Here is an 18,320-nt window from a genome sequence, read left to right as displayed (position 1 = left end):
CCCGGGGCCGCTCTCCTTGGCCTTGCGCTGCCATGGCGCAGGCGGCGCGGTCGGGATCAGCGTGTCCAGCTTCAGCAGCCCGTGCAGGTCCGCCTCCAACAGGAACTGCGCCGTGGTCCTGCGGGCGGGCGGGGTTAGCCGTGCCCAGCGGCCGGGCTGAGCCTGCTCCGACAGCCCCGCCGGCCTCCCCCCACCGGACCGTGCAAGCGCTGCGGCCGCTCCTGCCCGCCAACGCACACCCCCACTCTCCCCAGCCGCTCCTCGGGACACTCCGTCAGCCGATACGCCCTCCCTCCCTCCGCTCCTCGGGGCTCCTTGATCAGCCGGCACCTCTTCCAGCCGCTCTTTGGGGCTCCCTCCGATAAGCGACATTCTCCCTTCCCCTGCCCGCCTCACCACAGCCTCCCCGCTCGGGACTGCGCCTGCAGGCCGCCTCTCCGGCCCTGTGACACGCTCACCTCCGCGGCGCCGCCGCCGCTCGCCCGCCCCGCAGCATTTCAAACGGCGGGCGGACGGGGCCCCGCTGGGCCGCTTCACACCCACCGGCCGCGCACTGCCCGGCGACGGCCGCGCGACGCAACGCGATTGGCTGAGCCGCGGGACGGGGCGGAGCGCTCCGCGCATGAAGTGAGGGGGCGGGACCGGAGGCGGGACCAGGTCTTGCTAAGGCGGGGCGATCCGCGCCGGGGGCGCGGCGCCGCAGGAGGGACCAGGCGGGGGCTCGGGGGGAGCAGGAGTTTATGGCGGGGTGGGGGCGGTCGTGGCTGCCCGCGGCTCCCAGCCGCCCATGAGCAGGTAGGACTGGTTGGCCATGTCGGTGCTGGACAGGCGGCCCCCAGAGTGCTCCGGCGGCGGGCCGGGCAGCACCTCCAGCAGGCAGGGCAGGACGGTCTCCTCCGGCGGCTGCTTTTCGAAGGCATGGCCTGGGGCGACATGGAGTGGACGGGGTAGGGGCTGCCCTTCGAGCTGCCCCTGGGAGCAGCTGAGTCGCCCTGCCCACCCACTGGCCTGGCCGTGCTTGCTGCTTTCCTGGAGGAAGCTGCCCAGAGCACGGTGCAGCTCAGGAACGGGCGGCCGGAGTTTCGGCTTCATGTTGCTGGGTACGCAGGAAGGGGCATCGAATTTACCCTCAGACTTGAGGTGCCCTAATGCCCCATGCAAGGTGCCCAGGCTTGGTGCTGGACCCCCCCGCCTGCCCCCGGCACAGCCCTTACCTGTAGAGGGAGGGGAAGGTGCAACACAGCCCCAGGAGCGCTGCTGAGAAGAGCAGCGGCACCACCGTAACACTGGGGCTGAGCCAGCCTGCATCGGCGGAGGAATGCCGGAACTGTAGCCTTTCTCAGAGCCACCATCTCTGAGCCCCTCGCAGCCCCCTGCCCCGTGCCCCCCTCCCCATTTCCAGCACTGTCTGCCTCTTGCCCTCAGCCGTGAGGCTTCTGCGGCCGCAGCCTCCAGCCCTGCCCCTTACCCGCATCGGCCACGGCATCAACCACAACGGGTTTGGTCCCGGCGCTCCAGCTGCCCCGGTACCACGGCCCGCTGGGCTGGGCCCGCACCTGCGCGGGGTAGCGGGAGCCTGGCCGCAGGTCCAGGACCTCTTTCCTCGCTGCTCGCGGAACCTGCAGGACCTGCGGGGCAGAGCCGAGCTGGAGGCAGGGCTGCTGTGGGCTGGCACCAAGGGGCGGGTCCCGCTTGGCCCGACCCCGCGCCTGCCGTGTGTCAGCAGCGGAGGAGGGCAGCGCTGCTCGGGCTTCCCTGGGCAGGCCTTGCCTTCCAGTCATGGCTTTTCTCCATGGCATAGCGGACCTGGTAGTCCAGCTGCTCTGCAGGCAGCTCCAGGGGCGGCAGCCACTGCAGGCTCAGCCGGCCCTGCGACACTGTTGCCTGCACAAGCTGTGGGGCATCTGTGAGCATTGCTGGTGTTGGGGATAGGCATTCGTCGCTCCTGTGAAACGGGACATGGGACACTGTGTCCCCTGTGAGCCAAGCAGGGGCTGCGGTGGCACTGGGACTCACCAGCCTGGTGCAGTCAAAAGGGCTCCTTGAAGTAGCTGAGTGTGGGCAGCATGTGGGTCCTGATGACATTCACCAGGACAGAGATGGCACTGCCAGCCTTGGGCTGGAAAGTGCAGGCATAGGTGCCCTGTGCCCCCCTGCTTACCTCCTCGCACTGTTGCCATGCATCTTCCCTGTGGGAGGAGTGGGGAGCCAGTCAGTCTCACCAAAGCAAACCCACAGCCAGCATTCCTCCTGCTCTTCCCCAGGAAAGCTACTGCTGCTTGTAGTTGGAGGTGCAATGTGGTGAGGGGGTATGAGATTGGTGGTGGAAGGGCAGGACAGAGCAGGGCATGGGCAAGGGGCCCAGTGTGGGATATTGGGACACAGCAGGACCAGTGGTCTCTGGGATGTGCCTGCATGGGTGCCACCTGCCTGCCATGCCCCTTACCTTGTGCCAGCCCCGCTCGGAGGTGGCCGGTAGAGGAGCTGGTGGGAGCTGTGGGGCTCTGCAGGGTCCCAGCTCCACTCGCAGCGCTCGTGCCGCAGGTAAGGGGTTCTGCAGCACAGCCCAATGTCTCCTGGGCAGGGAGAGCCAGGACAGGGAGGGGGCTGCTTCCCCTTGGCCCCCCAAAACTTGGGAGTTACACCTTGCTACAACAGGACCCCCACCCCAGCAGCCCCAGGCGTGGGTGCCTCCCTGCTGTTGCTGCCAGCACCCTGCAGAGGGGATGGCTGCTCACCGGAGGAGTGGGGGGTCTCTGCAGCCAGAGCCTGTGACCAAGGCCCCCAGACGCCGTCCATGGAGGTACCGTCGGGCTTGCTGCACAGCTGGATGTGGTGCCTCACCCCTGGCTCCAGGCCCCAGAGCACCACCCAAGTGTTGGCCTGGACCAGCCTCTGCAGGAGAGGGGCCAAGCTGAGGAGCAACCGCAGGCTCCAAAGGCCCCTGCCCATCCCTGACACCTCCAAGGACCTGTCCCAGTGCTGCTCATTTCAGAGGGTGCTGCCTTGGGGGAGAGAAAAATCAATCTTCTGCCTTTCAGGGAGCTGAACGAGAAGGGACTCTTCACCATCCAACACCTGGCTGGGTCCCATTCAGAGGTCCTGCTTTGAAGCCTCCGTCAGGTTTGCTTGGCAGTTACCAGCGAGGTGAGAACATTGTTCTGAATTGTCCCCTATACTTCATACACGGTGTGTAGAGTAGGTATGTGCTTGTGCTGGAAAAGAAATGAAATTTAGCAAAATATTTAATTATAGTGAGTTGTGTGTGAACTGGTTTGTTAAAAAGTAGTTTTGTAGCTGTTGAAAAGTGTGTTGAGTTTTGTGTGTGTAACCTAGCAGGTAGTCTTAGGGATTTAATAAATAATTAAACTAGTGCAGGAAAGTAAGAATGCTAACGTGTCTGGAGGCAGCATACAATGCTCTTAGAATAAGATAAGCAGAGGATTAATGATCTTGTTTGTGAACCATGGAATGTATCACAAGGGGTCTCTGACCAGGCAAAGGGAACGGGGAAACTGTTTCATGGAGACTTTGTTATGAACCGCATGTATAAGAGGGAAGCACCCACACGTGAATTTGGGGGCTCGGATTTTGGGACGTGAGTCCCCCAGTTCCCCGGGCCCTTAATAAAGCACCCACAAAACTTATCCGAGTTTTGTGTCATCTATCAATCGGGCAACAGTTTTCTGGCGACCGCGGCAGGACTCCAAGGGCTGCTGGGGCGGTTTGCGTCCCGATCCACTCCAAGCCGGCACCGAGCACTTCTCGGGGAGTAATCGGTCGTACTCGACACCCCGTGCCTGTTGGACAATTGCCAAGGTGAGCCCGAAGGTGCTTTATATTGGAAAAAGGTGATAATTGGATTTGGATTTGGTGGTTGGTAAAAAAGCCTAGGCTCCGGCCATAAGACGTCTAAGGACGCAGGGCCGGAACTCACCTCCTGTTTGTTTTAGGGAAGGACGGCGAGAAGGTATATTGGTTTAAGGTATATTGGTTTATTGGGATTAATAGTGGAATTAAAGGTTGTCATATGATGTCTTTTAAAACTTTTAAAACCTTAGTGCAAGCCAATGGTAAAATACCTGGAAATACACCATTAGGTTGTATATTGAAACGGTGGAAAAGTGAGGGGTATTATCAAGAATTGGATAAAAGCAAAATGATAGATTATTGTAATCATTGGTGGCCTGAATATGAGATTGGGGAAGTGGGATGGCCGGTGAATGGTACACTGGAATTGGGGATAATGGAATCTTTGATGCAATTTTTAAGGAGAAATGAGAAATGGGATGAAATACCATATTTGGATTTGTTTTTCGTTTTATATCGGAAAGAGGAATGGCAAAAGGAATGCGGTATTTTTGTTTTAGAAGTGAATGATGAAAGGGAGTGTGTGGGATGTAAAGAAAGAAAGGAGCGTAATTTGTATCCTTCAGTCAAGGAAGATTTGTCTTATTGTATAGCACCTCCGAGGGTTCCGGTTGCTCCTAATGTGCCCCCTGCTCCCTCTGCGGATATAGCTATAAAAACGGGATCTAGTGAGAGTGATAGTGATGGTGGTGATTTAGAAAAGAATGAGAGTGTTAAAGGAACTCCGTTAGCAGGGCGGACTCACAAGGGAAGGAAGGGGCAGAAGGGGCCACAGTTAATTGCGCCGTTAAGGGAAGCTGTGGGACCACAGGGAGAAAGGATACTTATAAAGGTGCCTTTCTCCCCCGGGGATTTGGTAATATGGAAGCAATCAGCGGGGAGTTATCGGGAGGATCCTGAAAGGGTGGCAAGGGTGGTTAAAATGGTAATAAAGACTCAGAATCCGGAGTGGAATGATTTACAGGTATTATTAGATACTATAATGGATTCCACGGAAAAGGAAATGGTTATTAGAGCCACTAGAGAAAAGGCTCGTGAGGAGATTCGGTTGAGACAACTAAATGAGACAGTTGATGAATTGGTACCAAGTGAGGAACCTAAGTGGGACCCAAACTCTACGGGAGGAATAAGGGCTGTAAAACGATATCAGGAATTGTTGGTGGAAGGAATTAGGACAGGAATACCTAAGACTATGAACTGGTCTAAGTTGTATTCGGTCAAGCAGGACAAGAATGAGTCTCCGTCTGCCTTTTTAGAACGATTAAAAGACATGGCTCGGAAGTTTACTAATTTAGATGTAGAGGATCAATCAGGAAAACTTCAATTGGCCTTGTTGTTTATGGGGGCAATCACAAGAGGATATTAGGAAAAAGTTACTAAAGCTGGAAGGAGAGGATACTAGAAGTTTGGATAAAATGCTGGAGGTAGCGTGGAAGGTATACAACAACAGGGAAAAAGAAACTGCAAAAAGACAACAAGCTAGTATTCTGGCTGTAATGCAACAGACAGGGGCAGGAGGAAGACCCATTAGGGGTCGAGGTCGGGGAGGAACTAATCGTGGACAGAGGGGGGTTGCCAAGAGGTCGGGGAGGATTTGGGTTTGCACCTAACATGGGGAGGTTGGATCCAAACCAGTGTGCGTTTTGCCGACAATTGGGACACTGGAAAAATGAATGCCCGGTTAGAGGAGGTATGGGCATGGGAAACATGGGATTAAGGACAGGTCCAATGGGGAATGCTCCTGTGGGAGGATTCACAGGAGGACCAGCAGAAGTCGCTCAAGCACTAGTTTTGGGAAACTATCAGAATCAAAGCTGACTAGAAAAGGATTTAAGGGTAGTTTTAGAAATAGATGGAAAGGATCAAGAATTTATGGTAGACACTGGAGCTACTTATTCTGTACTCAATAGACAATTGGGACCTTTGAGTGACACAACGGTACAGGTGGTGGGGGCAACAGGGAAGCTAGAGGAACAACCATTTTTACAACCTTTAAATCTTAGGTTTGGGGGGAAGGAATTAGATCACCAATTTTTGTATATGCCAAACTGCCCCACACCCCTTCTTGGCAGAGACCTGTTGTCCCGACTTAATGCGAAAATAATATTTGAAGGGGGAAGGGTGAAATTGGAAATACCTGAGGAACAAATAGCAGGCATTTTTGTAATCAAGGAAGTGGATGCCTCTCCTATTCCAGAAGAAATTGAGCAGGCTGTAGTACCCTGGGTATGGGAGTCAGGGGTCCCCGGAAAATCTAAAGCTGCGCAGCCAGTAAAGGTGGAGCTAAAGGAAGGGGCCCGACCAGTGAGGATAAAGCAATACCCCTTGAAGCTTGAGGCAAGGAGGGGAGTAGCCCCGTTAATTAAACAATTTTTGGCTCAAGGAATATTACAGGAATGTGAATCGGAGTATAATACTCCAATTTTTCCAGTAAAGAAACCTAATGGTAAGTACCGTTTGGTACAGGACTTAAGGGCTATTAATGAAATAGTGAAAGACATACATCCAGTTGTTGCTAGTCCTTATACCTTGTTAACATCTGTATTGGAGGAGTTTAAATGGTTCTCAGTGATTGACCTTAAAGATGCCTTCTTCTGCATCCCACTGGCAGTAGAGAGTAGGAAATATTTTGCCTTTGAGTGGGAGAGTCCTGATTTTGGGAGAAAGAAGCAGCTTATGTGGACGAGACTCCCACAGGGATTTAAATGCTCCCCTACTATTTTTGGAAACCAACTGGCCAAGGAGCTGGAGGAATGGAAGATAACCCAGGTAACAATATCCCCATCCTTGTATGTAGTCCTGCAGTACGTGGACGACATTTTTCTGGCTACTAAGGAAAGGGAAATGTGCGTGGAATTAACAATTAAATTACTCAACATGCTTGGCCAAGCAGGGTATCAGGTTTCTAAGGAAAAAGCTCAATTGGTCAAAAATAGCGTTATTTACCTCGGTTGTGAGATCACACAAGGGCAGAGACATTTGGGAGTAAACCGAATAGAGGCAATATGTGCTATTCCTTTGCCTCGTAACCATCAGGAATTGAGATCTTGTCTAGGAATGGTGGGATGGTGTCGACTGTGGATCATGAATTTCGGTCTCCTAGCCAAGCCACTATATGAGGCCTTGAAGCAGCATCGGTTGGAGTGGACGACACAGCAAAAGAAGGCCTTCCAGGAATTGAAGCAGGCACTAAAGGAGGCCCCAGCCCTAGGACTCCCTGACCTGACCAAGGAATTCCAGTTGTACGTGAATGAGAGGCAAAAACTGGCATTGGGGGTCCTCACCCAGAAGGTGGGATCCTGGAAGAGGCCAGTGGGATACTTCTCTAAACAACTGGATTCGCAGACCCGACCTAAAGGATGAACCATTGGAAGAACCTGAATGGGAACTATACACTGATGGATCCAGTTTTGTCGAGAATGGGACTCGCTATGCCGGGTATGCAGTGGTAACATTGGATCAGGTAATAGAGGCAAGGGCTTTGTTACCTGGAACTTCGGCCCAGAAGGCAGAGGTGATTGGACTCACCAGAGCCCTGTATTTGAGCAAGGACAAAAGGGTTAATATCTGGACAGGTTCTAAATATGCCTTTGGTGTGGCTCATGTACATGGAGCGTTATGGAAAGAAAGGGGGCTTTTGAATTCACAGGGAACCAACATCAAGCACCGGGAAGAAGTGCTACAGCTACTGGATGCGATACACAGTCCCAAAGCAGTTGCAATAATGCATGTTAGAGGACATCAGACTGCGGAAGGAGACGTTTACAGAGGAAATCGATTTGCTGATGTTACAGCACACAAGTGACACGGGAAGTATGGACTCAAATGGCATTGGTACCGGTAAGAACAAATCCGGCTACCCCATACCTGAATCAGGAGCCCAAATATTCAATAGAAGATGGAAAACTAATAAACTTGCTAGGGGCACAGAAGAATCAACTTGGGTGGTACATTACACCAATGGGACAAATAGTGGTACCTACCCGCATAATGAAATTTATTTTGGAATCAGAACATAACAAATGTCATTGGGGGGCAGAGGTATTGGTAAAATTTTTGAAGAATGAGATAATCTCTAATCAGATGTTAACAATGGCAAAAAGAGTTAATGCAATGTGCCCGGTATGTTTGAAAAATAATCCAGTAGTTAGGAGACAAATACAAATGGGAAAGTTGCAAGTTGGGCCACAACCAGGAGATTACTGGCAAGTTGATTTTTCTGAATTGCCTAGGGCACAGGGATACAGATACTTGTTAGTGTACGTATGTACATTCTCAGGGTGGCCGGAAGCTTTTCCATGTAGAACTAATCAGGCTAAGGAGGTGGTAAAAACCTTGTTAAAAGAAATAATACCAAGATTTGGAGTACCTTTAGGATTGTCATCAGATAGGGGTCCGCATTTTATAGCCGGGGTAGTGCAGGAATTAGCACGAATGTTAGATATAACCTGGAATTTGCATACCCCCTGGAGACCTCAGTCTAGTGGGCAGGTGGAAAGGATGAATCAAACCCTGAAAGGACAAATCAAAAAGATTTGCCAGGAAGCTAAACTGCACTGGCCTCAAGCTTTGCCTTTGGCCCTACTCAGGATTCGAATTAAACCAAGGGAAAAGGTAGGCGTAAGTCCATATGAGATATTATATGGCAAACCATATCATGCAACTGTATTAAAAGGGGAGGTACATGTGAGTGGGGACCAGGCGATTGCAGAGTATGTTATGTCACTTAATAGAATTCTTTAAGAAATACGTTACAGTGAAATAGACCGCTCACGCTGGAGAATTCTGTCCACGACATCCAGCCTGGGGACCAGGTGTACGTCAAGAAGTGGATCACGGATTCGCTACGGGAATCATGGAGCGGACCCCACCAGGTGATGATGACGACCTACACGGCGGTGAAGGTCCAGGGGATGGATGCTTGGATCCATTACACCAGGGTAAAGAAGGCACCGTTCCAGTGGGAAACCCAGATAGTGTCTCCAACCCGGATGATCTTCCGCGCAAAGCCGCCTTCTTAATTATATTACTGCTAGTGATCATGAGACTATTACCCGTTCAAGGGTCTACTCTAGTACAGGTTGAAGAAACAAAGGTTACAGTCATGGAAGGGATGGATGTTCAATTAACTTGTGTTATCTTTGACAGCCAGAAAGTTGAGGCCGGTGAAGTTATTGCAATATGGCAACGGGGGGCTGAAAGAAGCCGAGGCAAGATAGGAGTCGGTTGGGATCAGGATAAACAACAAGGAAACACGGTACTGAATCTTACCAAGGTAACCACAAACGATACGGGAGAATATACATGCTTGGTCAAAATACGGGATAGTTTTGATTACAAAAGAGTGAGTATGAGGGTTTTGCCATGGACAGGGGATCGTGCTGAAAACATAAAGGTTAATCCAGTATCAATGGCAGTGGACATGTGAGATGGGCCACCTCTCAGAATAAATTGTTCCTTCCTAGTAAGATCAAGATATCAAAGGAACCTTTGGGTCAAATGGTAGAAGCAAAATAGGGAACTGACCTGGGACAGAATAGAGGACGGGACCAGTTGGTGGGAGAAGGAAGGCAAAGGTTGTGGGTGGTCGAGTGTCACTAATCCTAGAATAGGAAATGCATGGTGGAGGCATGACAGAATGATGTTATCCTTACAGAGACACGGTAGAAGGAGTAGACGAGAGGTTAATGATACAATAGAACGCAATACTGAGCAGGAAAACTTAGTGGTAGGATTAATCAGAGATTTTGGGATCATGCAGAATGTGACTAAAATAACAGCTTGCCTGCCCTTACCACAGGCTGCAGGTGAACCAATTCCCTGGGGAATAATACCAGTAACCAAAATGCCTGAAACATTCAAGAATGTTTCATGGTCCTGCCAGTCAGTTCCCAAACCAGTAGATGTATGGAGAGATTTGTGTATGACCATTCGGGCTATGACTAGAGAGGAATGTGAAAAGAATTCCAATCATTATGGTTGGATTCAAAATACCAGGAGGTGTTTAATTGCAACCCCAATAGATGAGCCATGCAATACAGTACGAATAAGAACGAAATCCCAACGAAATGAGATGAGTTGTCAGAATGTCACACAGAATTTTGACACCTGGAATAGTTGGAAGACATTATGGGGACCTAGTGTTTTGGAACACTATAATTACCTTGGGGAAGTACAATGGTGCATCCAATGGTCAGGAGTAAAGAATCAGTCACGTCATAGGGCCCTTCTCACGTCTACATCTTCCCCAGAGTTCAGACCGCAGAAAGAGGATTGGAATTGTACTGAGGTTTTTACATGTGATACACCGGAAGACCGAATTGGATTGGTACCGGTGAAAATGGCATTAAAGTGGGGATGCGAGTGTAGGGGGTATGATCACACGGTTAGCAGAGAGTCCATGGATGGACCTATAGATTGCAGATCTACTACTGTGCATAGCCCTGGAAATTTAGTCTGGGTGTTGGGACACGGACAGTGGACCACACATTTACCTCTAGATGGATCAGTAACACAAATCACCCTAGGGCTTCCCACATTGTGTCCATACTGGAAACAGAATAGATTGATCCAAAGGAAAGGACTCAGAAAGAGGGAAGAATCCCTAGAGGAGCAGTGGCATGAACCTGGCTCAGGAGTGCAATTTGGATGGATATTGGAGTCATTATTCCCTCCGGTAGCGACATATCGAAACAGGGAAATGCTCAACAATTTGTTAGGACAGACAGAAAGTTTGGCAGCAGCTACTAAGAAGGGATTTAAAGATCTAAATTTGCAATTGCAAGCTACATCAAGAATGACCCTACAAAACAGAATGGCATTGGATTTGCTACTGTTAAAAGAGCATGGAGTTTGTGGTTACCTGAGTAGGAGAATAGATCATTGCTGTGTACACATTCCAAATGTTACACTTGAAGTTGAGAAAGATATTTCTCAACTGGCAGAACTGGAAACAAAACCCAAGGAAATTGAAAAGGAAGCACAGCATAATTGGATAGGAGCAGTATTTGATTCTTTGGGGCTTCACCTGTCTGGCTGGATTACGTCTGCTATACAATATGTACTAATGTTTTTAGTATTTCTAGTGACTATATGGATTGTATATAGATGCCTCTTAGGTGTGATCGAAAAGGAAAAGAGGCGATCTCTCCGGTTGCTGAAGGCGATGACCCGCGGGCGGCAGAATGAGGAACACTCCCCACCTCGTTATGAAGATGTTACTGTTGATTGAGCATCCTTGCAGCAGGACTGAAGGATGCTCAAAAGGGGGGAAATGTTGGAAAAGAAATGAAATTTAGCAAAATATTTAATTATAGTGAGTTGTGTGTGAACTGGTTTGTTAAAAAGTAGTTTTGTAGCCGTTGAAAAGTGTGTTGAGTTTTGTGTGTGTAACCTAGCAGGTAGTCTTAGGGATTAAACTAGTGCAGGAAAGTAAGAATGCTAACCTGTCTGGAGGCAGCATACAATGCTCTTAGAATAAGATAAGCAGAGGATTAATGATCTTGTTTGTGAACCAAAGAATGTATCACAAGGGGTCTGTGACCAGGCAAGGGGAACGGAGAAACTGTTTCTTGGAGACTTTGTTATGAATCGCATGTATAAGAGGGAAGCACCCACACGTGAATTTGGGGGCTCGGATTTTGGGACGTGAGACCCCAGATCCCCGGGCCCTTATTAAAGCACCCACAAAACTTATCCGAGTTTTGTGTCATCTATAAATCGGGCAACACTTTTTCATCTCCATGTGTGCTCAGGGTCTGCCTTCATTTCTGGTTTTAGACCTGAGATTTCTAATTTCTGTCAGCTATCTGTAGGATCTGTGGGCACATGCAGCTGTATTTACTGCCAGGTCGGGTATCTGACACTCATCTTTGAGTGCAAATGCAGAAACTGAAACGCTAATGATGTTATTTCCCAGAGTCCCAGTCTCTGCCCAAGCTGTAATTCAACACTGCAAATTATTCTGTAGACCTGAGCCTGTGTTTTCTGTTTCCTGGCTGAGTGCTTCAACTGCTGGTGTTGCTTTTTGGAACAGGAGCACCTGACTCTTTTATCTTTATGACTTGTGCCTTGATGATTTGAAAGCAGCCCTTGCTTTAATTTTCTAGTAAAAGGGCCTAAAATGAAAGCTGTGGACATTTTAGAAGTGTTAAGTAGAACACTGAGTGGAATTTTTATTTTAGGCCCACAGTGAGCAGGTCTGAGGCCAGAAATTGGTGCCAGAGTAAGTGCCTTTCTGTGCTTGTGCTCTCCAGCTCTTCCTGTACTTGTATGTTCCCCTGGACACAGTGGGATGTGTTGTCATTTCCTGGGACTTCTCCTGAAGGCAACTGGTTTTCTTTCCAAGGTGATTCTTATGTTTCCCCTCATGGCTTCCCCAGGTGACCAACCTCCGTTCCAAGGTGTCCTGCTCTGCCATTGTCACTCTGGGAGAGCTCTCTGTGACCTTGAAGAAGGACATGGACTCTGAGGTGCATGAGGGTGCTCGGGTCCTTCTCCAGATGGTGTCCATCTCCCCAGAATTTGTTCAGAAAGCAACCAGTCAGACCCTGGGGATCCTGGTGGAGAATGTGACTCCTGCACGAGCAATGACTGCTCTCATGGACATGGGAGTCAAGTAGGTTCTTCTTCTTTTAGTGATATTCTTCACCTTTGTGTGTGTGGCAGGGAGAAGGGATGAGACAGAGAATGGGAATGGTTGGAGGGAAGGGTCCTGTATCCTGCATCTTCTATGAACTCAGTGACTTGATTCTCCAACCAACCTCACTTCTGTCCTCTCGTCACCTATTTCTGCCCTCCTGCAGCCCATCAGTTCTCAGAATCACAGAAGTGTAGAATATGGGGAGCTGGAAGGGGCCCATCAGGACCATGGAGTCCAGCTCCTGGCCTTGCCCAGAACAGCCCAAGGGTCACACCAAGTGCCTGAGATTGCTGTCCAAATGCTCCTTCAGCCCTGTCAGGCTTGGTGCTGTGACCACTGCCCTGGGGAGCCTGTTCCAGTGCCCAACCACCCTCTGGGTGAAAAACCCTTTTTCCTGATATCCAAACTAAAGCTCCTCTGACTCAGCTTCCTGCTGCTTCCTGCAGTTCTCCCAGTCTGTCAGATTTTCCTAGATGTGGTGACTGATGGGGAAGGGAAAGTGCCTGCAAAGGCCAAGGATAGAGCCTTGTGCTTTTGTGGGCAGAGGGGCAATTGCAATTGCAGCTGTGAGCAGTGTTTGGTATTTCACAGCAGGTGCAGCTCCTGCCAAAGGAGTCTTGTATGACTGTCCTGGCCTTAGAACTCTACTTTCTATGCAAACTGATGTTTCATGTTAGCCTTGAGAAGATGAATCACTTTACAGGCACCTCCACAGGCTGACAGCCATGGCACAGTTGAAGCAAATGCTGCCTTGAATGTTGGTGCTGGGCCTGATAGTTCCCAAGAGACACTCTCTAGAACAGGACAGCCTGGCTAAACTGCCTGCCACCCTTTCCTCAGCTTTGCAATAGGGTAAAACATTCAGATGGATCCATTGCCAAGCCCCACAGAAGAAACAGGCTGCATTGCTGGATATTCTGCAACTTCACAGCCCACCACGTGTTTTCCCTGCATTTGTTATTTTCCAAAGGTCTGCAGATTTGGGGATAAATGGGTGGAAAGAGCTTCAGTCCTGCTGTAGCTCTGTGTACTGGGTGCCCTCTGATGGGTCAGCTTCAATTGTCCTTAATTGCTAAATTATTCATATGTCATCTATTTCTTTAATCTTTCTCCGAGTAAATACTGTGAAAGAAACTGAGTATCAGACAGTGCAGGGAGACTGAATTCCTCCCTCTTCCGTGCAGGCAGGCCTAGTGTGCAATGCTACCTTTGTGTTTAGCTGAGGACAGAGCCTTGTGCAGGTGTCTGAAGGCGCAGGGAGAGCCCAGGCTCCTTCCCCCAGCAAGGGCAGGGAGCAGCTCTGGCCAAGGCCGGCGCTGCCGCTGCTCCTTGTCCCTGTGCCCAGGGTTTGCTCTCTCCTCCCCAGCAGCCGCCCCGCCCCGGTGCGCGAGTGTGCGGCCCAACTCCTCCTGTCCCTGGTGGAGAGAATTGGAGTCACCCAGCTCGCAGGCACCCCCAGGGCTGAGAGGCTGCCACACGTGGCAGGGAAGCTTGCTCAGGACTGCCACAAGGACACAAGTAATGATCTTCATTTCACCTCCCAAAACAGGAAAACCGTTTTGTGTCTGGCTGTAAAGGTGAAACCACACAAGAGTGGAAACTAAAGGGAATATGAAGTTACCTCACGGTGTGAATAAGGGTCATAGAATCATGGAATATGCTGAGTTGGAAGGGCCCATCAGGGTCATCGAGTCCATCTCCTGGCCATGTGCAGTGACCCCAAGAGTCACTCCATGTGCTTGAGAGCATTGTCCAAACTCTTCTTGAGCTCTGTCAGCCTTGGCACTGTGACCACTGCTCTGGGCTGCCTGGGCAAATGGCTGTACAGGGAAACCTTGGGTTGGCCAGCAAAAAGGAGCATTGCCACCTTTTTCCTGTGGCTTGAAGGATTCTTTACTGAGATCAAAAGAGCTCAGATCAGCCAGTCCAACACTTTTGTTTGGCCTCAGGTGCACAACACAAAGCCAAAGTGTTGGCTAATGTTCATCACTGAAGGATACCAACATCCATTTTTCATTAATTTCAGACTTTCTAGAAATATTTCAGGGGTCTTTAGCCAAAATATTCAGTCTTTCTAAACCTGTTCTGCAGATTTCTAGAATGCTGTTATCTGTGGCTCAGTGAGTTCCAAACTTCTTCTTGAAGAAAACTGTGGTTTCCTACTGGCAAAATCGAAAAGGAATCTTACGATTTCAATGGGGACCAATAGAGGAATCTTTGGTGCATATCCCTGCCCTTGATGGCATGCCATGCCATTTGATGGCTTTGACTGTGGGAAAGATTTTTTTTCTTTTTTTGGTTGCTTTCTGAAGTGTCCATGCCATGTCCCTCATATCTTGCCCCCTAAGTTGTGTCTTCCTCCTTGACTTTTTCCCCTGCTTTTGCAACATCTGTGAGCTTAGTTTTGGCATGTTTTGGTCCTTTGCAATGCATCTGATTTCCTCACAGCCTATTTTTTGAAGACACTAAATTTCCCGTGTTTCTGCTTTTTGCAATTGCATTTCATTTGAACCTATCTCCTTTCTGGAGTGTTTGTTAGCCTTTCTTTTGGGATTCGCAAGATTCCGTTTCCCTTCCCGAAAGGAAATGAAATTTCCTTACGGGAATGGAAAAGGAATCTTGCGATTTCAATGGGAACCAATAGAGGAAATCTTTGGTGCATGTCCCTGCCCTTGATGGCATGCCATTCCATTTGATGGCTTTGACTTTGGGAAAGATTTTTTTCTGTTTTTTGGTTGTTTTCTGAAGTGTCCATGCCATGTCCCTCATATCTTGCCCCCTAAGTTGTGTCTTCCTCCTTGACTTGTTCCCCTGCTTTTGCAACATCGGTTAGCTTAGTTTTGGCATGTTTTGGTCCTTTGCAATGCACCTGACATAATCCCTGGCCATTTTCTTAGAGTCACTAGATTTCCCAAGTTTTCTTTTTTTCTCCTCCCATTGCAATTCCTTTGATGGTGTCTCCATTCCAGCGTGTTTTAAGTCGTTCTTTTCTGTTTTGGCCTTCAGTGGGGATCAATTTTGGCAAGCTTTGCTGCATGTGCCTGCACTTGCTGACATATGGCTTGCCTGCATTTTGGAGGCTTTGACTTTGGGAACGATTTTTTTTTTGTTTTTTTTTTGTTTTAATTATTCATGCCATGTCCCTCATATATTCCCCTCCAAGTTATGTCTTCCTCCTTGACCTTTTCCCCTGCTTTTGCGACCTCTGTGAGCTTTGTTTTGGCATGTTTTGGTCCTTTGCAATGCACCTGATATAATCCCAGGCCATTTTCTTAGAGTCACTAAATTTCCCAAATTTTCTTTTTCTCTCCTCCAATTGCAATTTCTTTTGATGGTGTCTCCATTCCAGCGTGTTTGTAGGTCCTTCTTTTCTGTTTTGGCCTTCAGTGGGGACCAATTTTGGCAAGATTTGCTGCATGTGCCTGCACTTGCTGGCGTATGGCCTGCCTGCATTTTGATGGTTTTGACTATGGGAAAGATTTTTTTCTTTTTTTGGTTGTTTTCTGAAGTGTCCATGCCATGTCCCTCATATCTTGCCCCCAAAGTTGTGTCTTCCTCCTTGACTTTTTCCCCTGCTTTTGCAACATCTGTGAGCTTAGTTTTGTCATGTCGGCCCCTGCCAGGCGTCTGAGCAGGGACGAGGAGGCAATGAGGCCCCAGGCCTGCAAGGGTCACTTGTCCCATCGTGGCCTCAGGCCCAGGCCCAGCAGCCATGGCCAAAGTGCTGCCCATGTTGGCTCTGGCAGGGCTGTCTCGCAGCTGCTGCCCATCCCTGTGCCCTGTGCAGCCCAGGCTGTCCCACGGTGTCCCTGCCCTGCGCCTCTGTCCCTGCAGGCTGTCGGCATCCCCCGGCTGCCCCACCTGGCTGGGCCCTTCCTTTGCTGACAGCTCTGCCTCCTGCCTGCCCCTGCCTGCCCACACAGAGCCTTGGGCTGCTCCAGGCTCCTGCTGGGGACGTGCTGCACCACAGCCCTGCCCTGCCAGGGAAATTCCTTTCTGCTGCTGCCCGGGCTGGGCCTCCCCAGCTGCCCTTGTGCGGGGTGCGGAGGTTCAGGGATATCACACCACAACCAATATGATCCAGTGAAGCCAAATTTATTATCCCTAAAAAGACTATATTATAATCTCTACTGCCCACGTGTCTCTAGCTAATACATGATTATAATCCTAGCTGTTTACACATCTAAAATAGAATGCTGATTGGATCACCTAATTTTTCACGCGTCTTGCTGTTGTCTTCTGGCCCACTCATGGTTCAATTTTTTCCTTCTTTCCCAAGCTTGCTGTCAAACTTGCTGAGTCCTGATGACTCTTCTTGTATTTTTCTCAAGGATATACCAACCCCATTTCTGAATATGTCCATTATCCATTGTTTGTGAATGTGTCCATTGTCCATTAGTACAAGCAGGTCTGATTGTGCATCGGCTGAATATGGCCCTTGTCTTGCCAGAACTCCTCAATCTGCAAAAAACTCTCAACAGTTCCCTGGTTTTGTTTTTGCACAAGCCAGACTGATTTAAAAGCACGCTCAATTATTTTCTTCACAGCAAGGCACTACAAGCAGAATTGAAAAAAGAAGACAAAGTATCATTATTGCAAAGGGTACTAAATCCTTGAGCCAGCCTGTTATTCCCCAGGACTTTAGCCACTCATCAAAAGAATTCTCAACCACCGTGAGCTTTTTCATATTCTCCTTAAGCAATGACAATTTCTTGTCAATAGATCCAGAGTGGTCAGAGAGATTCATGCAACACATCCCTTCAAAATCTTCACGCTCATCTCCTTGTGCTAGCAACAAAAAATTTATAGCAGTCCTATCCTGTAACACAGCGTGGTGTATGCTACCTACATCAGTGGTAAGCTCGTTCCGGATTGCAGATGTAATGTTAATTTGTTTTCCTGTCCAACAAGCCAATCGTTTGAATGATGTAAGGGCCTGTGATGAAGCTAATCCTGGTGTAAAAAGTGATGCCAGGATAACCGAAGGCCAATTCCACAATTCTACATTATCCTTGCAGTCTGAGCCTAATAGATGCTCACTACATTTTGGACGTTGGAATTTGTGCCTGATGTCAAGCATCTGTTGAATGCTAGGGGCAGTGTCAATTTCCCAAATTAGCATGGTCCTCCTAATACTTTCTGAGGAATTGCAGGCCAAGTTTTATCTCCACCAAAGAGAAACAAAAGTAGAAAAAAGTTATTGCAGAAGCTATTGTAGAAGGGACTCTTCTCTCCAATGATGTAGAAGCTTTGCTTGTAGTAACTAATGCTGCAAGTAGAGTTTGAGAACCTTTTGATTGGAAGATTTTAGAAAAGATGAGAGCTGCATTTTCACAATTTGGTTGAAAATGCCAACTTGCACAGTCACTTCTGCAGTATATTTTTCCATCTAACGCATTAATTCCAGCTGATGTGCATACCCTAATAAGACTTAGAATGCCACCCTATCAGCAGGTGATGTTTCATAAAAGCTGGGAGGAAAAGTGTGCTCAAGAAGCTGCAAGAGCTAGAGTGCAGGGTGATCCTCTGTATGGTTTAACAGCACAACAGTTACTTGGCAAAGGGCCCGGGGCTACTGCCACTGCCCAGGCTAGGAGCATTGATCAAGTCTTACAGATGAGCCAACAACTAGCATGTAATGCATTTCTTGCACTTCCAGATAAGTTACACACTATGTCTTTTACACAGATTTGTCAAAGAAAGAATGAAGACTTTGATAAATTTGTAGACAAATTACATGAAGCTATCTATAATCATTCTGATTTCAATTCAGACACAAAGATACAATTGGATGGACTTTGGGATCATT

General features: G+C 49.0%; 1 pseudogene; it reads right to left on the bottom strand.

The window, feature by feature from the left end:
- Positions 1-738: 738 nt before the first annotated feature.
- On the bottom strand, positions 739-2,952 carry LOC131562070 (thrombopoietin receptor-like; annotated as a pseudogene).
- Positions 2,953-18,320: the final 15,368 nt, after the last annotated feature.

This window comes from Ammospiza caudacuta, chromosome 10 (assembly GCF_027887145.1).
Source record: "Ammospiza caudacuta isolate bAmmCau1 chromosome 10, bAmmCau1.pri, whole genome shotgun sequence".
NCBI lineage: Eukaryota > Metazoa > Chordata > Aves > Passeriformes > Passerellidae > Ammospiza > Ammospiza caudacuta.
Note: the sequence above shows the minus strand (reverse complement) of the source record. Positions and strands in the feature narration are given on the sequence as shown.